This window comes from Camelus dromedarius, chromosome 21 (genome assembly GCF_036321535.1).
Source record: "Camelus dromedarius isolate mCamDro1 chromosome 21, mCamDro1.pat, whole genome shotgun sequence".
Lineage (NCBI taxonomy): Eukaryota > Metazoa > Chordata > Mammalia > Artiodactyla > Camelidae > Camelus > Camelus dromedarius.
Window position 1 is genome coordinate 14750106 of NC_087456.1, and position 19360 is coordinate 14769465.

Below are 19360 nucleotides of genomic sequence, written 5' to 3' on the forward strand. Positions count from 1 at the left end.
TATTCCTTTCTCTGATCACTGGTGTCAGAAGTCATCAATTTTACTCAATGATCCTTTTGTCCTTTGGGTGGTGAAAATGTCACTGGAGTTGGAGTCAAAATGCCTAGAACTATAAAACACGAGTTTTGGAATCAAACAGACCTCAGTTTGTGGCAGATCAATCAATCTTACTTTTTGGCTCGTCAAATAGGGATAAAAATATCTACCCTTTAGGAGTCTTACAAGAATTGGGATTATTTGTATAAAGAATTTATCATGAAACCTAGCATGTAGCAAATGCTAAATTAATAATATGATTTTTAAATTTATAATATACGCTTCAACATCTGATGAAGTAACTTCACAATCGACGGTTATTTCTTATGCTCTGTCAAAGAACTCTCCACAGTTGAGTTTACGTTATGGTTATGTGTGCCTGTGTGTATTCTTACACCAGTGCGTCTAGTCCTTGGGATTAGAATGATAAGCATGTATTTTATGCCTAGAACCTGCCACTCTGTGTCTGAGCGTGTAGATAATAAACATACATTGAAAGCATGAGCACTGGGTTTTCCCGATTTCTATAGGTTACTCTATAGCCAAACAAATGTAAGTGGTCCTCGACCATCCTTCCCTTCCCCCTGACAAAGCAAATTGGGACACAGTGAGCTGCTTCACCTTCTCTGCCCCACTGGATATCTCTTAGTTAGATTTTCTGAGAAAGCCAGTCTTCTAGCTGCTTCTTCGTCTAGCAAGCCTGTATGTCTCCCTGCACCGATGTTTTAGGTTTCCCTAGTACCACTGTCTCGTCTTCTTCCATGTAATTCATTGAGTCTCTGGTGGGAAAAAACTTGATGGGGACTTGTGGGTCACATCTGGACTTAATGGATTCCAGTAGTTTGAATACAGTAAGGCCCTCAATTAATATTTGTTGCTTGGTTTTATCTCCTCTCAGTTAAGGCTACTATTTTGCTTCTTTTCCTGATAAGTAATACATTCAACATCTCAAGTTATAGCATAGTAGAGCAGCCTGCCTCTGGGAATCAAGTTGTCTGGTTGATACGCTAGGTTTTTGTGATGAGTTTTAATTAAGTAGTTTGCTGTGGTCTTCATGAATTCGCTCTTTCATTACTAAGTCACTTCATGCGTGTGTGCACACACACACTCTCTCACAATCAAAAGTAAGAAGCTACACTGTTTTTCAAATTTAATGTTACGATGTCAAGATGATAATTTTTTACTTTTCAATTGTCTGGGATTACTATGTTAATCTTTTTGAAATTTTGTAATAAATAATTAAGATACTTAGGAATATGTAAGAAAACACAACGAGTTCCCCAGGAATAACATGGCTTCGCATTTTACAAGCAAAATTTACCGAGAAATTTTGAAATGAAAAGTCATAAGTGAGTAAAGAGTGCCACAATGTGGTTATAGTAGCTAATTTCACATAAACTTCAAAGTATTTTTTGAAGCTAAAATAGGATTTGTTTGTTCCTATTAAAATTTCTTCTATATACTGCAGATCAAAATAAAAATTTTAAATCTGTCAATGTTTAATTGAAAGGTTCCTCTAACATAGACATATATGGTAATTTATGTTATTATTAATAATAGGACAATAGGCCAAAAGTCACACTACTGGTAAATGGCTGAGCAGTATTAAAATTTATTTTTCTCTGATTTCAGGTTCTATGCTTTCAACAATCCATAATCTAAGTGAAGCCCTCTCTGACCTAAAAGACAGCCCCACATTCCGGAATAATTAGCAATCTTGGCTTCACAGGGTTATAGGATCAATTATAGTGCTCACATACTTTCGAGAGATCACATTAATACAATAACTCAAACAGGACTTAGCAGTGGTGATGTACTTCACAGTAATCTTGTCAGATAGAAGAGACACATATTAACATTCATTTTCCGAACAAGGAGAATGAAACTCAAAATATTTAGGTGCTGATGTGCATATGGCACTCACGTGACAGAAATAAGACTGTCACCATCAGCTTCTGGCTCCAGGCCAGTACATCTGAGTGATTATGAGAACATGTGAGGTCAGAGGTCAAGAGGCCAGGACTCCAGCCAAGCTCTGTCACATGGTTAGTCGTACAGTGTTGAGCAAGTCACTTAAATCCATGAGTTTCTAGTTCTTTTATTTTTTTTTGTAAATAAAGTAATTGTACTCACCTTGCTTCTCTTTAGAGACTGTTCTATTAATTAAATGAGCAAGTACATAAAAGACCCTTTTACAGACTGTGAAATACTATAAATGTTAGTTGTTTTTGTTATTTTCTTGCTACCACCACAATATAAAAATGCTTCAATAATATGATAAAGATTAATAATTGTTTTTAAAAATCCAATAAACATTGTCGTTGTAATGTAAGCTAAAATGGCTAAACTATGCATTCAAAATTAGGATTTTTGTACCCATCTGAAAAATGCATAACCATCAAATTCTTATTGGTATCCTCTCACTCAGGGATGCAATAGTCTTGGCCTAATGAAGACTCTTCACTATATACAATGTAGGTATTACATGTAATAAATCAGAAACTAGAGTTACAGGAGGTGAGTTTTAAATATAATTTTATAATAATTCTGATGTTGTATAAACCTTCAAAAATTCCAAATGCTATACACAAATGACATCAAGAGAGCTCAATTCTTGGAGGACCTAACATACTAAATTTAGGTTAGTTTGCTTTTTAAAGTTGACTAGAAGACCATCTTCTTGAGAAGCAGGTGACAACATTAATTTCATAAAAGGTTCTTAAAAGTAGTGACAAGGGGTAAGTTTTCTATATATTGTTCAGACCCTCTTCAAATTCCGTAACTCACAGTATTTGGTTTTGTTCATATCATCAGTTGTTAATCATGAAATGGGCTCAAGAAAGTTCTGAAATAAGATTATTTATCTCCATCCTTTTATATTTACATCATTGCCATAAAATTAACATAATGACTTTTAAAGCTAAAGAGCTTTTCCGCATTCACGAAAAATATAAGAAACTCTGGGAGTTTAAAGCTCCATGGTTACGTTTGTTTCAGCACTTGAATCTGTATGATGTGGCCAACACTGAAAATGTGTGGCAAAGGTAAAGAAGACAATTTGATGTGATGAATTTTTGGCCAAGTAATATCGTGGTGCGATGGGTAGTGGAGTTTACACATAATTAGGTAAGTTTAGGTTTCACTCAGTGAACAATCATTGGTTCCCTGCATGTAACAGGTACGTCTGCCGGACTAACACCCCAGTCTCTGTGCTCAGAAGTTCACAGGAAGGGGAGGAGACAGAACTAAATAAATTGTTGGACAATAGAACAGTGCAGTAGTGAACATATGCCCAGGGAGTACTGATGCGGAAAAGAACCACAGAGGAGAAATGGTGGGGGGTTGCAGTTTGCCCTCAGGATGACGGGGAGGATGAAAGTGTGAGAGCAAGGAACACCTGGAAATGCTAGGATTTGGAAGAGGACAACATGTACAAAGGCAGGGTTGTGAAAGTGTTAGAAATTGGGAGGTGATTCTCTCCAGTGTGTTGGGCAGATCATCCACTTTCAGGTTTTCAATATGTCTTTCTCATTACTCCATTTTATTCCTGTGTATCTTTAAATTACTTTACAGCAGCAAACAGAACGATGAAAGAATGGTTGAAACACTTAAAAAATGTGTTATGTTATTGTAATCCAATTACATAATATTATATGAATATTCCTAAGTGCAAGACATGGCCTGAAGCAACCTCATTGGTGAAATGTAACTATATTTGCATTAAAAGACCCACTAAAGAATGGCTGGTGTACAACAACTTTTGGAAGAATGTTTCCATCTAGTGGTCAGATTGAGAAATTTACCTACATGTGAATATATTCCTCAGTATATTTCTTTCACATTTGTGAATTAATGAGTTGTATACACTGAATAAATACTTTCCTATTCACTAAGAGCTAATAGTTTCTTATTACTTTCAGTTATTAGGGGTTCTCACAACAAAGTCTTGCGTCTCTGGCATCTTGATTTTTGAGGAGATAATTTCTGCAAAGAAAAATAAGTTGCCCCAAAGAAGCCCTTGAATTTGTTAAAGTTTTCATACACCCTTTATCATTTGACATTCGTAGCCATCTTATGAGAAAATAAAAAATTTAATATTATCCTCCTTTATAGGTGAACAAACGAAAACATAACAGAGTAAGGAATTCACTTAAGGCACCAGGAAGAAAATTGACTCATGTCAGAACAATTCAATTCTAGTGTTCTTTTCTCTTGATGCTTTAGAGACTTGTTTCATCATTAACTCTCTTGGTAAAGTTATGAATCCTTTATGTTTTGTGAATAACATCAATTTTTTAAAGCTTAGAATTTGGAATGTATGAGGTTTTCATAATGCAGGTTAGTCAGCATAAACGACTGAATGCCAGGGTTACAACTCCTAAATCTCAGGGATTTCATACAGCAAAACTGTATTTCTCACCCTGGCTCAGCAGTAACTTACATCACATCTATTTGCATTCCATCAGGGAATGGAAGACGAACAAGTGCAGGTTAAAACTTTGGGGAGAATTACTCTCTGCCACAGGAAATATATCCCATTTTTTAATTATTAATGAGAATGTAAAGTAAGGCTTTGGTTTGTTTTTTTTTTTAAATCATTTTCTTAAACATGTTGTTAACTAATTAATTAATTAATTTATTTATTTATTTATTTTTTCTAATAGCGGTAGGGGGGATTGAACCCAGGACCTTATGCCTGCTAAGCATGCGTTCTACCACTTAGCTATACCTACCCCCCTGCAAAAAAGTAAGGCTTTTGGATCATTTGGGTTTGCAAAGCATTACTGTGTTTTGCTTTTATTTGTATTTTGTTTTGTTTTGTTCCTGTAAAGGACCCCAAGATCACAGACTTGGATTAATCTTAATCCTTGGCTCATGCCATTCTTCTGGATGGTTCATGCATGACCCTCTTCTGTGTATGTACATATGCCTGCATGTGTGTGTTTATAATGTAATAAGCACCTGTGGACCTAACAGCGAGCACGCAAGCTCAAACTTTGGTGGTATGTTACATCTAACTGTGCGGCCCCCACTCCATCAGTCTGCTGATAAACACACATTCCCTCAACCAGTGGTGAATCACCTCTCAGGTGACAGATGGGCCAAGCTCAGTTTCATCCCTGCACCTCTTGTTTATGCAGTCACTCTGACTTAGAATGCTTCCCTGACTTTTCATGGCTCCATGAACCCACCCCTAAATGCTCAAGCCCATACTCTTCTTCCCCAAACTTACACGATCACTAGCACATAATTAAAAAATCCTGAGGGTGTTTCATATCTGTCCCTTTTTTTTATAAGGATTATAAATGCCTTAATGACAAGGGTCTTTACTTAATATGTGTCCTTCAAAAATAAATCTGTACTGTTAATTATCCACTCATTATCCCAACAGTAAACAATATTGCTCCAGCAACTAAAATCTGCTTTTCCAGATATGTGGTCACCAGACAAAATACGTGGTATGATTACTCCTTTAAAAAAAAAATGTGGCCTTGGAACATCTCTGATCATTAGGGAAACACAAAGCAAAACCAGGAGATACCATCACACACCAATTAGGATAGCTACAATAACACACACACACGTACTGGGGAGAATGTGGAGAAACTATAACCCTGCACATTGCAGGTGGGGATGTAAAATAATGCAGCTGCTATGGAAACCAGCATAGCAGTTCCTCAAACAATTAAAAGTGGAATTTCTGTATAATTATGCATTTCCACATCTGAGTATATACACAAAAGGCTTGACACTAGGGTCTCAAAGAAATATTTGCACACAATGATCACAGCAGCATTATTCACAATAGCCAAAGAGTGGTAGCAACCCAAGCGCTAACCATGTAAACTAACCCTCACTGTTTCAAGTCCCTGCTAGGCAGGGGTGGGCTGCCTGCGCAAGCGCATTTTGCACCCTTCAGCTGACTCGAGGCAGGTGGGCCAACCAGGCAAGTAGACCTGGGATCCGGCCCCAACCAGCTGGCTGAACAGGCCGAGAATCAAGCTATTAAGGCAGACCGGTGTCCTCTAGATCTGAGCCAAGGGGGATATGCGCATTGGGTTTGGTTCACGCTTGGAGTTTTGGAGGCACCTGTGTCCCCAAGACCCCGTTCCCGTGCCCAGGCCTCTCTGGCCCTTCGCGCTGGTCCGGGTTCCCCACCGCGCTGACCTGCACGCACACGCGTGCGCGGTTCTCACCCCACCCGCCTCTCTCCGGCTGCAGGGCGGTTCTGGCCGGTGGAGCTGAGGCCTGGTCCCAGCCGCTTCCGTAGGGCCCAGTGTGGAGGTGACCAGTTTCCGAAAATCAGCCTGAGGAGGCAGCTGCAAACTGGCGACCATCAGTCCCGGTCAGGATTTGCTGCTGGATGGCACCCCGGGCTTCCCCATCAGGTAGGACTCCCGAGCGGCTCTAATTAGTTGACACCCCTGCCAGTGCCCTGGCCGATGGTAGCACGCAGTCCGGGGACCTAGAGCTCTGCATTCAGGGGGAGCATCGCCCACTGGGTGGATGAAGACTTGCGGCCTTATCCCCGAGAGCCACTCCTTCAACCGAGCCTCTCAAGACTCATCCCTTGTTCTGGCGCGTTGGCTACCCCAAAGTGGGCTGCCCTCGCATGCACTTTTCACATCCTTAAGCTAACTTGGGGCATTTGGGCCCACCAGGCCAGTGGAGCTGGAGCCCAGCCTCAACCACCTGCTTGGGCTCCACCCAAGTGTTGAGGGAGCCCACCCCCAAAACACGCTGAGACAGTAGCAAATTGACAACAGTCAGTCTGCACTTGGACTTGCCACCTGAGGGGGTCTTGGGCGTCTCCAGCAATCAGGACTCCCGGGGTCTCTTATTAGATGGTTCCCCAGCCAGCCCGCCTGGCCCCTCCATACCAAGGAGGTCCAATAACCCCAAGTTGTGCTTTCAAGGGGGAAATACTGCCCGTTGTGCAGATTAGGATTTGGAAGTACACATAGGTGTCAGCCCCAGGAGCCCTTCCTGTGATCTGGTCTCTCAAGACTCCAGCCCTGTTCTGGGTCCCTGGCTACCCTGAACTGTGCTATTTGCACATGGGAAGTTCATACCCTTCAGGTGGCCTTGGGTATCTGTGGCCACTCCCCAATCGCCTGAACGGGCGCCAGCATGGAATGGACCGATCCCTGAGCATTACCCTCAGAAACAGCTGGTGATGATCAGTCCCCATTTGGACTTGCTACCTGACCCGTCCAGGACTTCTTCAGCAACCAGGGCTCCTAGGTGTCTCTTATTAGATGTGTTGACCTAAAATAGGTTGCCAGTTATTTTTCCAGCGAGAATGGGTTTACTTAGGGTCAACAAAGAATTGCAGTTCGGCGTCTCCAGCCATGGAGGGGCACGTGCAGTTCCCTCCACAGATGATAGAGAAGAAATCTTTTAAAGGAGGGATAGGAAGATGGAAGGATCATCGTAACCAAAAAGTCCATTGGAGGAATTGAGTGTTCAGAAGTATAATGGCTTTTGTTGGCTGAATTCTGATAGTCTGTCGTTGGTGGAGCCCTTGCCAGGGAAGAGAGGAATATATTTGACTCCTGTTGTGGTCAGTTGTCATGATAGGGCTTAAGAGCTCCTCCTTCTGACCTCCAGATGATTTTACTCGAAGTTTTTGTTTATATTTCTTTATATTTTTCCCCTTTTGAGCAAGCTCTTCCTTCAAAAGCATTGCTGATCAAGAGTCAGGTTTTCCATTTTCCATGGCTTTTTGTCCCTCAGTGCCAGGAAGGACCTTTCCTGGATGCAGTGTCTCACGTCCGAGGGCAAGTGCACCGACTGGAAACCTACTGAGGTCCCATTCCAGGAACAAAGAGGAGCAGGAGGAAGAACTCTAAGGCACTCCCTGTCTGAAGTCCATATGCTATCAAGGTCATAGACGTCATGGAGCATCTGAAGCACTGTGCCATGCTCAGAGGTGTAGCAGACAAACTTCTAACAGGCCTAGTTTAGTTATCTTGGGAAAGCTGTCTCATTAAATGTTGTCTGCTTCAATTTCAGTAAATTTTTTCTTTTGGGTCATCAGATGATGTGCAGGTCTGGTCAGGGTTTGGTGATTTCTTCAGGCGTGTCATGTGAATCCAAGAGTCTGTTCCTTATTTGATGGTGTGCATAAGGGTTGGTCAGCAATATCCGATAAGGGTCTTTTCAGTGAAGTTGAAGAGGGTTTTTCTGGAGGAATATTTTCCAATAGATGAATTCTCTAGGTTGCAAAGTGTGTTGCTTAAGGTCTTTGTCTTAAGGCTGTAAAAGAGTGCTCTACCAAAACATGGCTATTTTTAATAGAAATAGTTAGGCCTTTGCAGTATGGGAATATCTCTTCTTTTAAGGAGGATCTCACCATGATCTCAGTGGCTTTAACTAAAAAGGCAGTGGCAGTCATGCCTCCAAGGCAAGGGGGATTATCCTCTTGCCGTAGGGTCAAGTTGCTCACATACCTTCTGGGTTAGTGGTGGCCCCTGTGTTTTTGGGGTGAGTACCCCAAGGGCATTCTCTTCCTTTTCATATACATAAAGGAAAAAGAGAATCTGGTCATTGGAATGCCCAAGGGTACGTGGTTCATCAAGTTTTCCTTTAATTCCTTAGGCTATGCCCTTCAGTTCTTCCCATCAAATTGGGTTGGAGTTGTTCTTTGATAAAATATCCTGAGGTTTGGCCATGAGAGAAATCTGGAATCCAGTTTCGGCAGTAATCAGTTAGCTTGAGAAAACCTTGCAGGTGGTGCTTAGATTTGGGCTTTGGAAAACTTAGGGCACCGTGAAACCTATCTGGATCTAGGTGTAGTCCTTGTTCTGTTATCAGATGCCCTAAATATCGAAGTTGAGTTTGGGTAAAGCCCAGTTTTTCCTTGATGACCTTATGTCCTTTTAAGGCTAAAAGCTTTAGCAGGTGGATGCTGTCTTCCCAGGAGGAAGCTTGAGGAGAGCAAAGCAACAAGTCATCCACATGTTCTGACAAGGGAGAGAACCCCAGGGAACTTTGTATCATGCAGAGCAGCCTTGAGGGTTTGTGAGAAATAAGAGGAACTTTCAGTAAAACGCTGAGGCCTTATGGTCCAGATGAATTATTTTTCTTCCCAGGTGAAGGTAAAGGTATTGACTAGCTTGCTTAATTGAAATACTAAAGAATTCACTGTGTGAATTGAGGACAATGAAGAATTTATGTCCAGGGAAGGTGGGTATTAGTAGCATTTGAGGGTTAGGAACCACAGGTGTGGAGGGATAACTGTCAGAGGTCCTAGACTGTCCTTCACCCTCAGTGCTTAGGTTTTCTCAACAGTAAAATGGGAGTGTTGCAGGGACTAGTAGAACAGAAATGAGCCTTTGAGCCTTGTGAACTTCTCGTATGGGCTTTATACTTTGAAAGGCTTCTTTGCTTATGAGATAATTGATTAATTCTAGGAAGACGTTTTGGGGTGGGGGTGTCTATTTGAATCTTGATGGAAGATGCACCGTGAACTTTGCCAGTATCAGCTGGAGAATTTTCCCCTAGGGAGGGTGGTAGCTGATTCAAAGGGACAGATAATCAGTATTTCCAGAATCGGCTCTAATACCATCAGAGACAAAGCAAATAAAAGTTGACAAAAGTGTTACTTAATTCACCTGGTTGGCTGCTTTGATGACTACTGTCAAATTCTAGAATGATTTCCCACTTTTGGGAGGAAGGAAATTCTGGCATGATGCTTTTCTAAGAAGCTTCAGCCCAACAAGTGGGTAGGAGCAGAGGAACTATGGACAAAGGGCCTGAACACAAGGGAATAGGTTCAGAGACAGGAACCTTCTGAGGTCCATTAGTGATTCCTGTTGTTGCAACTGTTTTATACCCTGAGCCAGGGGCTGCTTTATGGCAGTGGGGTTGGGCACTGAGAATGTGGCTCAGGTGTCATTTAGGACTGGAAGAGATTCATCCTCAATATGCAGAAATGTTTCTCCAGCTGATTAAAACTCTGTAGTTCCTCTGAGTCTTGTCATTGAGAGTTTGAGGACATTGAAAAGGCTGGTTAGAGGGCTGGAGGCACCCGGAGCACTGAAATTTGTTAACAGTCTTGTTTTCCAATGTCCTGGCTCTTTGCAATAATAGCAAAAACTAGGAAGGTTTTGGTTTCTTTTAGGGGCCTTCTTTTGCTAGATTTGAAGATTAAGACTTCTAGCAGTCCTTCTTTTAGGGGATTCAGCTGAAGTGCAAGAGGGCTGGTTTGCCTAATTAACTAAACCTGAAATGGACAAAATTTCCCATTCCATCCTGGTCCTTTTTATGAGAAGGGGAGGGTCCCAGATCAGCGCCTTAATAAACATAAAGTTAAAAGCTACCTAGGTGAAATCAAAATCTAAAGGAAAACCAGAATTTTCTTTTAAAATAATCTGAAGTTGGTTGTAATAGTCATAACCAGGTTCATCAGATTTTTGTGTACAAGCCTAAATTTCTTCCAATCAACAGGCTTCTGAAAAGCCCAGGGAATTGCCTGATGAAGTCACCTCGCAGTTGCTCAAGACTGATTATATGGTAATGCGGGGGGTTCATCTCCTGGTTGTAATCCTGGAGCTCTTACAGGATTTTCCCAGTTAGTGGTGTTTATCCAGTGCTGGGCCTGGCCTTCACCAGCAGGCATATGAACCAGCTGATGTCAGTCAGAAGAACCTGGTTGATACGTTTGAATAACAATATTAAATTCCTTAGCAAATACGTGAGGATATTTGGTTACTTTGGGACAATCTTCGGCTGTGGCTTGCTGTTCAGTTTTAGTTCAAGGAATAAAAGAAATTAAGGTTTTAGCCCCTGGCTCCTCAGAAGGCTTAATTTTAAAGGGACAGGTTCTGGGAATTCAGAGGGAAGAGGGTGGGCGAGAGAAAGTAAGGGGGAACTGAGAGTGTAGAGGAGGTATTGCGGGGTATGGAAGGGGAACAAGAAGATGGCACCAGAGGGGAGGCCCGGGCATGCGGAGCTGAGACAGAGAAGCCAGGGAAGAAGAGCTTGAGGCTTATAAGCCATTTTATCTGTTTGCCGTAGTTAACCTTAAAATCTTTAATTAAGAAGACCTTTAATTTAATCTCTGCAGAGAGGCAATTTTAGGCTCCTGATAACATTGGGAAGCCTCAAAATACCAAATGAAAGGTATTGTATTCAGTTTTGGAAATTTTAAAGATATGATTGTCCGATTTGGTTTTAAAAAAAGTAAGTTTGGGGATTTCAGAGTTCCCTGTAATGGCCATTGATGCTCTAAACTGCCTCTGATTAGGTTGGTCCATTTCATTAGAAAATGCTCGTGAAGCAGGACCATGGTTTTTAAACATAAGAGCAGCCAAAGTCCCTGTAGGGGTGGGGGCGGACACCCTCAAATATTTACATACTTGATTGGGATCCCATTTCTTAGAGGCTTTTCTCTAGTGTCTGGCCAGGCCGTTTGGGGTGGCTGTTCTCTTTCTCTCTGTACATCCCCTACTTGACCAGTCCCTGTGTCACTCACATGCCTATCCAATCCTCTTAATTATAGGGCTAATTAATCCCTGGTAACTGAGCCCACCTAACGTCAGTTTCCTCCCATGAATAGTGGCCTCCTGCCCCAGGCAGTGAAGGCTGCTGCCATGTCCTGCTTGTCGTCGGCAGTGCCCAGTGTGTGTTGGTCCAGGACTTGGCATAAGATCCCCCTGTCCAACAGACCGTTGATGTCTGTGTGGCTATTTCTTTGGTCTCCAGGCTGGACAACTACAAGGTTTGCAGGCCTGTGAGGTGCACCCCAACATCTAGGGTAAAGAAACGGCTCAATTAGGCCAAACAGCCTGCAGGCCTACTACCAGCTGGTTCTAAGGGAATAGTTTGGTCCCGAAGGATCCAAGCTGAAGGCTGCTCAGAAAAGCTCTCATCAAACAGCCTAACTCCAAGGGAGTCAGGACAAATGTTTGACGGTGCAGTCCCCATAGTCCGTATTCCAAAAGGGACAGCCTGGAGGCTAGCACAGTTCCAGTAGAAACAGCCTGATTTAAAAATTCAGGCCAAAGTGCCAGATGAGTACTCTCGTACAGAATGAGGCCTTAACCTGAAAGGGCAGAACCTTAAAATAGATCCCATGTAAAACCTGGAGGGCTTCAAAATGCAAAGAGGGTGGAAGCTCAGAGCCGGGTGAAAGACTTATCCTCAAACCCCAGGGCTGGCGAGAATGGCAGTGAGTAACAGTGAGCTCCACGTGGGTACCCACACCTGTTCGCTCACCAGCCCCTGAGTCATAGGGGGTGTTCCCCGGATGCCTGTATGGAGCACCCAGGTGCTGACCTAAAACAGACAGACTGCCAGGTATTTCTCCAGCAAGAAATGGGTTTATTTGGGATCAGCAAAGAATTGCAGTTTGGGGTCTGGAACCGTAGTGAGCCACATGCAACAAGGAAAGGAGAACTCTTTAAAAGAGGGGAAGAGGAAGCTGGGAGGACTATAGCAAAATGTCCATCGGAGGAATTGAGAGTTCAAGTGTAGCGGCTTTTCACTGGCTGAGCTGTGACCGTTTCATTGGCTGAGCTCGTGCCAGGCAAGAAGAGGAAGTCTTTCTTCTTCCGCTTGGGCCCCACTGTCATCACAGGGCACGAGAACTCTCCCTTTCACCTTCCCAACTATGTTTTAATTCAGGACTCTGTTTATTTCTTTTTTTGCATGACACCCCAGCCAGCTTGCCACGCCCTACCCTGGCAAGGCAAGTACCCTCCAGCTCTGGGAATACAGGCATTCCTGTAGCTTAGGGCTTAGAATTAGGTGGATGCCTGGTGACCCCATAACCCCCCTCTGCTGGAGGACCTGCACCCTGCTCCAGGTTCCTGGTGACCCTGAACTGTGCTGCACACACATGCCCAGCATGCACCCCTTTAATGGGTCTTGGGTAGCTGGGGCCCTTCGGGCCCCTCTAGCTGAGGCCAGTGTCCCTACCCCCTGCATAGCCTTTAGGGTGGAGGGGTCCCCCCTTCTGAATATCTTGGTGAGGATGCAGCTGCAAACTGGGGGGCAGATCGTCCCCATTTTTACTTTCTGCCTGATGGGGTTTCACAGTTCTCCTGCAACCAGAGCTCCCAGGTGTCTCTTACTAGAGGATACCCAGGCAGCCTTCCTTGCCCCTCCCCAGCAAGGCAACAGAGTAACCTTGAGCTCCGCCTTCAGACGTAATGTTCCCCATTGAGGATGTTAGGCTTGCAGTCAAGCATATGCCTTGTTCCCTAAGGGCCCAGTCCTATGAACTGGCCTCTCCAGACCCTTGTCCTGTGCCAGCTCCCAGCCGCCCTGCAGTGCCTGGCATGCGCAGTGCAGTCTCTACCTCTTCAGCATGCCTTGGGCAGCATGGACCCTCCTGGCCTGGGGAGCTAGGGCTAGGACAGCCACCTGCAGAGCACCCAGAGTTGAGGGATCCCACACCCAGAAAATCATTCTGAGGAGGCAGCTGAAATTTGGCAACAGCAGGCTGCATTTGGACTTGCTGCCTGATGAGTAGCTGGACTTGCCATGAACCTGGACTCCCAGGTGTCTCATTACAGTTCGTCTCTGCCCCAGGTTAGACTTTGGAGTCCCAGTATATCTGGCTTCAGAGTGATAAGGTTCTTTGTACATGTGCGGGCTTGAACGTCGGCAGAAGACTCCTTTCCCCCAGGAGCCCAAGACAGTGACTGACAATCAGCTTAATAAGGTTTAGTCATTACTGTCTCCACATACTTAGATTATATGGTGGCAACAGATGGAGGCTGGAGTCCTCTTTTTTCTGCCCAAAGCATGTCACTGATTTAAAATACTCTTTCAAACTCTTCTCTCATATAATTCAGTCAAAAGAATCAAAACCAGTTGTGTGCCAGGTCCTGCTCGAGGAGTGCACGGAATATGTTGTCATAAAAACTATCATCACAGTTTAATGCAACTGAGACCACAGAGGAGTAAACTCCTGAATCTGCCTCAAGAAATGAGCAAGTTATTCAAACCAGAAATAGACTCACGGACATAGAAAACGAACTATGGTTACCAAAGGGGAAAGGGGAGGAGAGGTAAATTAGGAGTTTGGGATTAACATATACACACAACTATATTTACATAGATACACAACAAGGACCTGCTGTATAGCACAGGGAACTATATTCAATTTCTTGTAATAAGTTATAATGGGAAATAATCTGAGAAATATATGTATATATATGTATAACTGAATCGCTTTGCTGTACATCTGAAACTAACATTGTAAATCAACTGCACTTCAATAAAAAATTAAGTTTCAAAAAAAAACCAGAAATGAGGAAGTTACATAACAGAGGTGATGTTTCCATGACTCCCAAAGAGGATATGTACTTTCTAGGTCAGTGGGATGGGAATGAGAAAGGCATTGCTGATGGAGTGACTGGCAAATATAAAGACAACAATGCAGACTGGTGAACTGGGTTATAAATTGCAAGAGGGATGTGAGTGTGATGGGAGAGCAAAGAGGAAAGTAAGGCTAAACATGCAGATAGAAACCAGACAGCTCCAGGCTGTGTGTCTCTTCAGAGTTCTGACTTCTTTCCTAGAGTGAATGAAGAAGCATTAAATAATTTTGACCAGGAGAATAACAATCAGATTTGCATTTTGGGAAGGAGGCCCTGATGGCTGTGTAGAGGCAGAATTTGGGGATAGTGAAACTTGCTTCATTGAGACTTGCAAGGACACTGAGACCTCTGGCCTCCTGTGCTCCAGTCAATCTAGAGTTTGTTCTAATGTGGCTGCTATTGTGGACTTTTTCTAGGGGTGGTTTTTTTGTTGTTATTGTTTACTATTATTACATGGTTCTATTAATCTTACTTCATCATGATTTCCTAAAGCTGGTGATGAATATTATCACTCTTTCCTTGGATGCTTTACAATGTTTAGTTTAGCACTTTGCCTCTAGTAATTGTAACATAAATGCTGATACCTAAATCAGGAATTAATTAAACAAGAGCCTGGCTGATGAAAATCAGAAACCAGACCTGGGATGGGTTTGCTGTTTCCTTGGTTATTATTAACATAATATTATTTTATGTCATTCCATAATGACCTTCTTACCATGATGTACCGAGCAGTCGTGAAGGCATCACCAAACACAATATTTCAACCGGATTTAGAATAATCATCGAGAAGGGAAAAATTGAACTAAGGAATTATTAATGAGCAAAATGCAGTTAATGATCAGTCAGTCATTGGTTGCATACTTCCCCCAGGAGGAAGTCGTCACTGCCCAAGCATGTCTCATCAACTGAGAGCAATCTGGGGAGGAGGATGCAGCTGTGGGCTTTTAGCAGCCAGCACTTACTTACAGCAACTGGGGGATGGGTGCCCCGACTAGGCAAAGGGGATCTGGGCAGGACACCAACAGTGCCCACTACAGTCTGCCTCCAGAACCAAGTATGGCATCATAAATGACAGGTGTCTACTGATCTGCACTATTTAAAATGTTCAACCAAAAGAGAAGCTTTTCTGTGCCCCTCAATTTTTATTATTGGCTATTACTTATTTTGCTGTTATGTTTATGCAGCCAGTGGTAGCATTAATTGGATTTGTAATTTGTTATTAAAGTAACAGAAGAAATATAAAAAAGTCAAGGATATCATAGAACTCTATTTCTTAAAATATTCAGTGAAAGCAGTTTTAAAGAATTTTTTAGCCTATGATTTATTCCTTTGGCTTTTATTCAGTAGAGAGAAAGTAGGATTTGCACTGAACATCTGGAAGAAGAGTTAAAAGGAAAAAAAAAATTGATTAAAACGAGACCATTCATGTAAACCTCTAATTTTTTGAGAATCCTCCAACTGAGATTTGTTGCCAAAACTGTAATTTTAACATTTTGAAACAGTGTCAAGCTTACAGAAAAGTGGCAAGTAGAATTTGAAGACATTTTTTTTTCTTTTGTGAGCCATTTGAAAGCAAGTTGCCAGCATGGTCTGTTACCCTGAAATGTTAAAATGTATTTACTACAAATAAGGATAACCTGGCACATAACCACAGCACAGAAATCAAAATCGGGATATTAACAATGATACCTTACTATGGTCAAGTCCTCAGAGCCCATTCCAAGTTTCAACAACTGTCCTGTTGACTTCCTTTATAGCAGTAAGAATTCAGGTCAGAATGACACATGGTCTTCAGTTGTCATGCCTCTGTAGTCTTCAGTCTGGAATAGTTCTTTAGTCTTTCCCTGATTTCCATGACTTTAACATTTTCTAATATTACAATTATGCTTGGAATTTCCCTCATATGAGCTTGCCTGATACTTACTCATGAATGGGTTCAAGTGGTGCATTTTTATTTGGTAGGATTTTGCCAGAAGGGATGCTACATTCTTCTCATTGCCTTCTGTCAGGTGTGCAAGATTTCAGTTTCTCCTATGATGGTTTTCATTTTGATTACTTATCTGCCAGGTTTTTCTGTTGTAAAGCTACTCTTTTTTCCCCTTTGTAATTACTAAGTGCTTTGTAAAGGGGCACACTTTTGAGATGTTGTAACTATCTGGCTCCGTACTAAGCCAGCAACTTATTTATCTATCCATCAAGTTGGAGTCATGGTTTCTGATACTGTTCAATGGTTCACAATCCATTCCTATCATTATTTTAATGCTCAGTTTCCTCAAATAGAGCCAGTGGGGGTCTCTTCAGTGGGTGTCCTTTCAGTCTGGATTCTGTGTGGTTTTTGACATGTCCCTTTCATTCTTGGAGCACTTAACTTGCTTTCTGGAAAATAAAATGGTCTAGGGGATCATTTTATACTTCTCTTTTCCCAGCCCTGGAATCAACCACTTTTCCAAGGAGCCTAGGTTTCTTTTAGTAAGTAATGGGATTTAAAGGCCAGGATCTGCACACAAGGTGTTGTCCTTGTTCTTGGGTGTCACTCCTCCTAGGCCCTCTCACTGATAGACCCAGGGAATATCCGTGTAATGATAGATGGATAGATAGATAGGTTGAAATTTAATTTAAAGTATCTAATACTACAGAATACATTCTGGTATTCATTTTTTTTTAAACTTTTTAAAAATTGAAGTATAGTTGACTTAGTGTTGCATTAGTTTCTGGTGTACAGCATAGTGATTCAGTTATACATCCATATATATATATATTCTTTTTCATATCCTTTTTCATTACAGGCTACTGCAACCCATTGGCTATAGCTCACTGTGCTATACAGTAGGACCTTGTTTATCTATTCTATACATGGTAGTTCGTATCTGCTAATCCCAAACTCCCAAATTATCCCTCCCTCTCCCACTTCCCCCCATAATCATGTTTGTTTTCTATGTCTGTCAATTTCTTTCTGTTTTGTAAGTTCATTTGTGTCATTTTTATAGATCACACATATAAGTGATATCGTGATATTTGTCTTTCTCTGACTGACTTAGTATCATAATCTCTAGGTCCATCCATACTGCTGCCAATGTTATTTCATTCCTTTTTATGGCTGAGGAGTATTCCACTCTGTGTGTGTGTGTGTGTGTGTGTGTGTGTGTGTGTGTGTGTGTGTGTGTGTGTATGTGTATACATATACATACACATTTTCTTTATCCAGTCATCTGTTGATGGACACTTAGGTTGCTTCCATGTCTTGGCTATTGTAAATAGTGCCACTATTGAGCATTGGGGTGCACGTTTCTTTTTGAATTAGAATTTTCTCTGGATATATGCTCAGGAGTGGGACTGCTGGATCATACGGTGACTCTATTTTTAGTTTTAAAGGAATCTCCATACTGTTCTCCATAGTGACCACCAATTTACATTTCCACCAACAGTGTAGGAGGGTACCTTTCTCTCCACACCCTCTCCAGCATTTATTATTTGTAGACTTTTTGATGATGGCCATGCTGACTGGTGTGAGGTGATAATATATTGTAGTTTTGATGTGCATTTCTTGAATAATTAGTGATGTTCAGCATCTTTCCATGTGCCTGTTGGCCATCCTGTATCTTCTTTGGAGAAATGTCTATTTAGGTCTTCTGCCCAATTTTTTGATTGGGTTGTTTGTTTTTTTTGATATTGAGCTGCGTGAGCTACTTGTATATTTTGCAAATTAATCCCTTGTCGGTCACATCATTTGCAAGTATTTTTTCCATTCCATAGGTTGTCTTTTCATTTTGTTTATGGCTTCCTTTGCTGTGCAAAAGCTTCAAAGTTTAAGTAGGTCCCATTTGTTTATTTTTGTTTTTATTTTTTCAGGTCTTTTCTCTTTCTCTTCTCCCTATGGGATCCCTATAACACAAATATTAATGTGCTTCCTGTTGTCCCAGAGGTCTCTTAAACTATCCTCACCTCTTTTTATTTTTTTTCTGTTCTTTGGTAGTGATTTCCACTACTGTCTTCTTACTGATCTGTTCTGCATCATTTAGTCTACTCTTGGTTCCTTCTAGTGTATTATTCATTTCAATAATTATATTCTTCAACTCTATCCATTCTTTGTACTTTGTAACTCTTTGCTAAAAACTTCTTCACTTTTTGCTCTGTGTATGCATTCTTCTCCTGAGTTCTCTGATCATTCTCATGATCATTACTCTGAACTTTTTCTGGGATTTTATCTTGTTCCTTTGCCTGGAACATATATATTCCTTTGCCACCTAATTTTATCTAAACTTCTGTTTGTAGTTTTATATATGTTTGTTATGTTTCTCGACCTTATAAGAAATGGTGCTCTGTATGACCTGTCCTATGCATACCAGCAGTGAACCCCCTCTGTCACCCAAATGCCAGGGGCCGGCTGGTCCCAGGGTAGAGTCTGACCTGCTTCTGTGGACTCATTCCGCAGGCTGTGGGATTTTTGTTTTCTTATTTCTGGCGTTTGCTCCCTGGTGGGTGAGGCTGGACTGGAGGTTTGTGCAGGTTTCTTGGCAGGAGGAGCTGGTGGGTAGGGCATGCCTAGGGGCATGTCTGCTGATGGGCGGGGCTGTGTTCCCACTCAGTTGTTTTGCCTGAGGCCTCCCAGCACTTAAGCCTGCAGGCTGTTGGGTGGGGCCAGGTCTTGGTGCTAATGACGCAAGCAAGATGTCAGCCTCCAGAAAAGCTCAAGTAGATGAATGCTCCTCAGATGTCTGCTATCGGCTGTTATGTCCCCAGGGTGAGCCACAGCTGCCCCCCCCCCCCACCTCCTTAGGAGACCTTCCAAAACCAGCAGACAGGTCTGGCCCAGGTTCTTATGAAGTCACCACATCTGCCCTTGGTCCTGGTACCTGAGATTCTGTGTGCACTCTTTAAGAGAGTGAAGCCTCTTTTCTCCTAGTCCTGTGGAGCTCCTGTGGTTAATCTCCATTGGCCTTCAAAGCCACATGCGCTGGGGGCTCCTTCCCCCAGTGCTGGGTCCCCAGGCT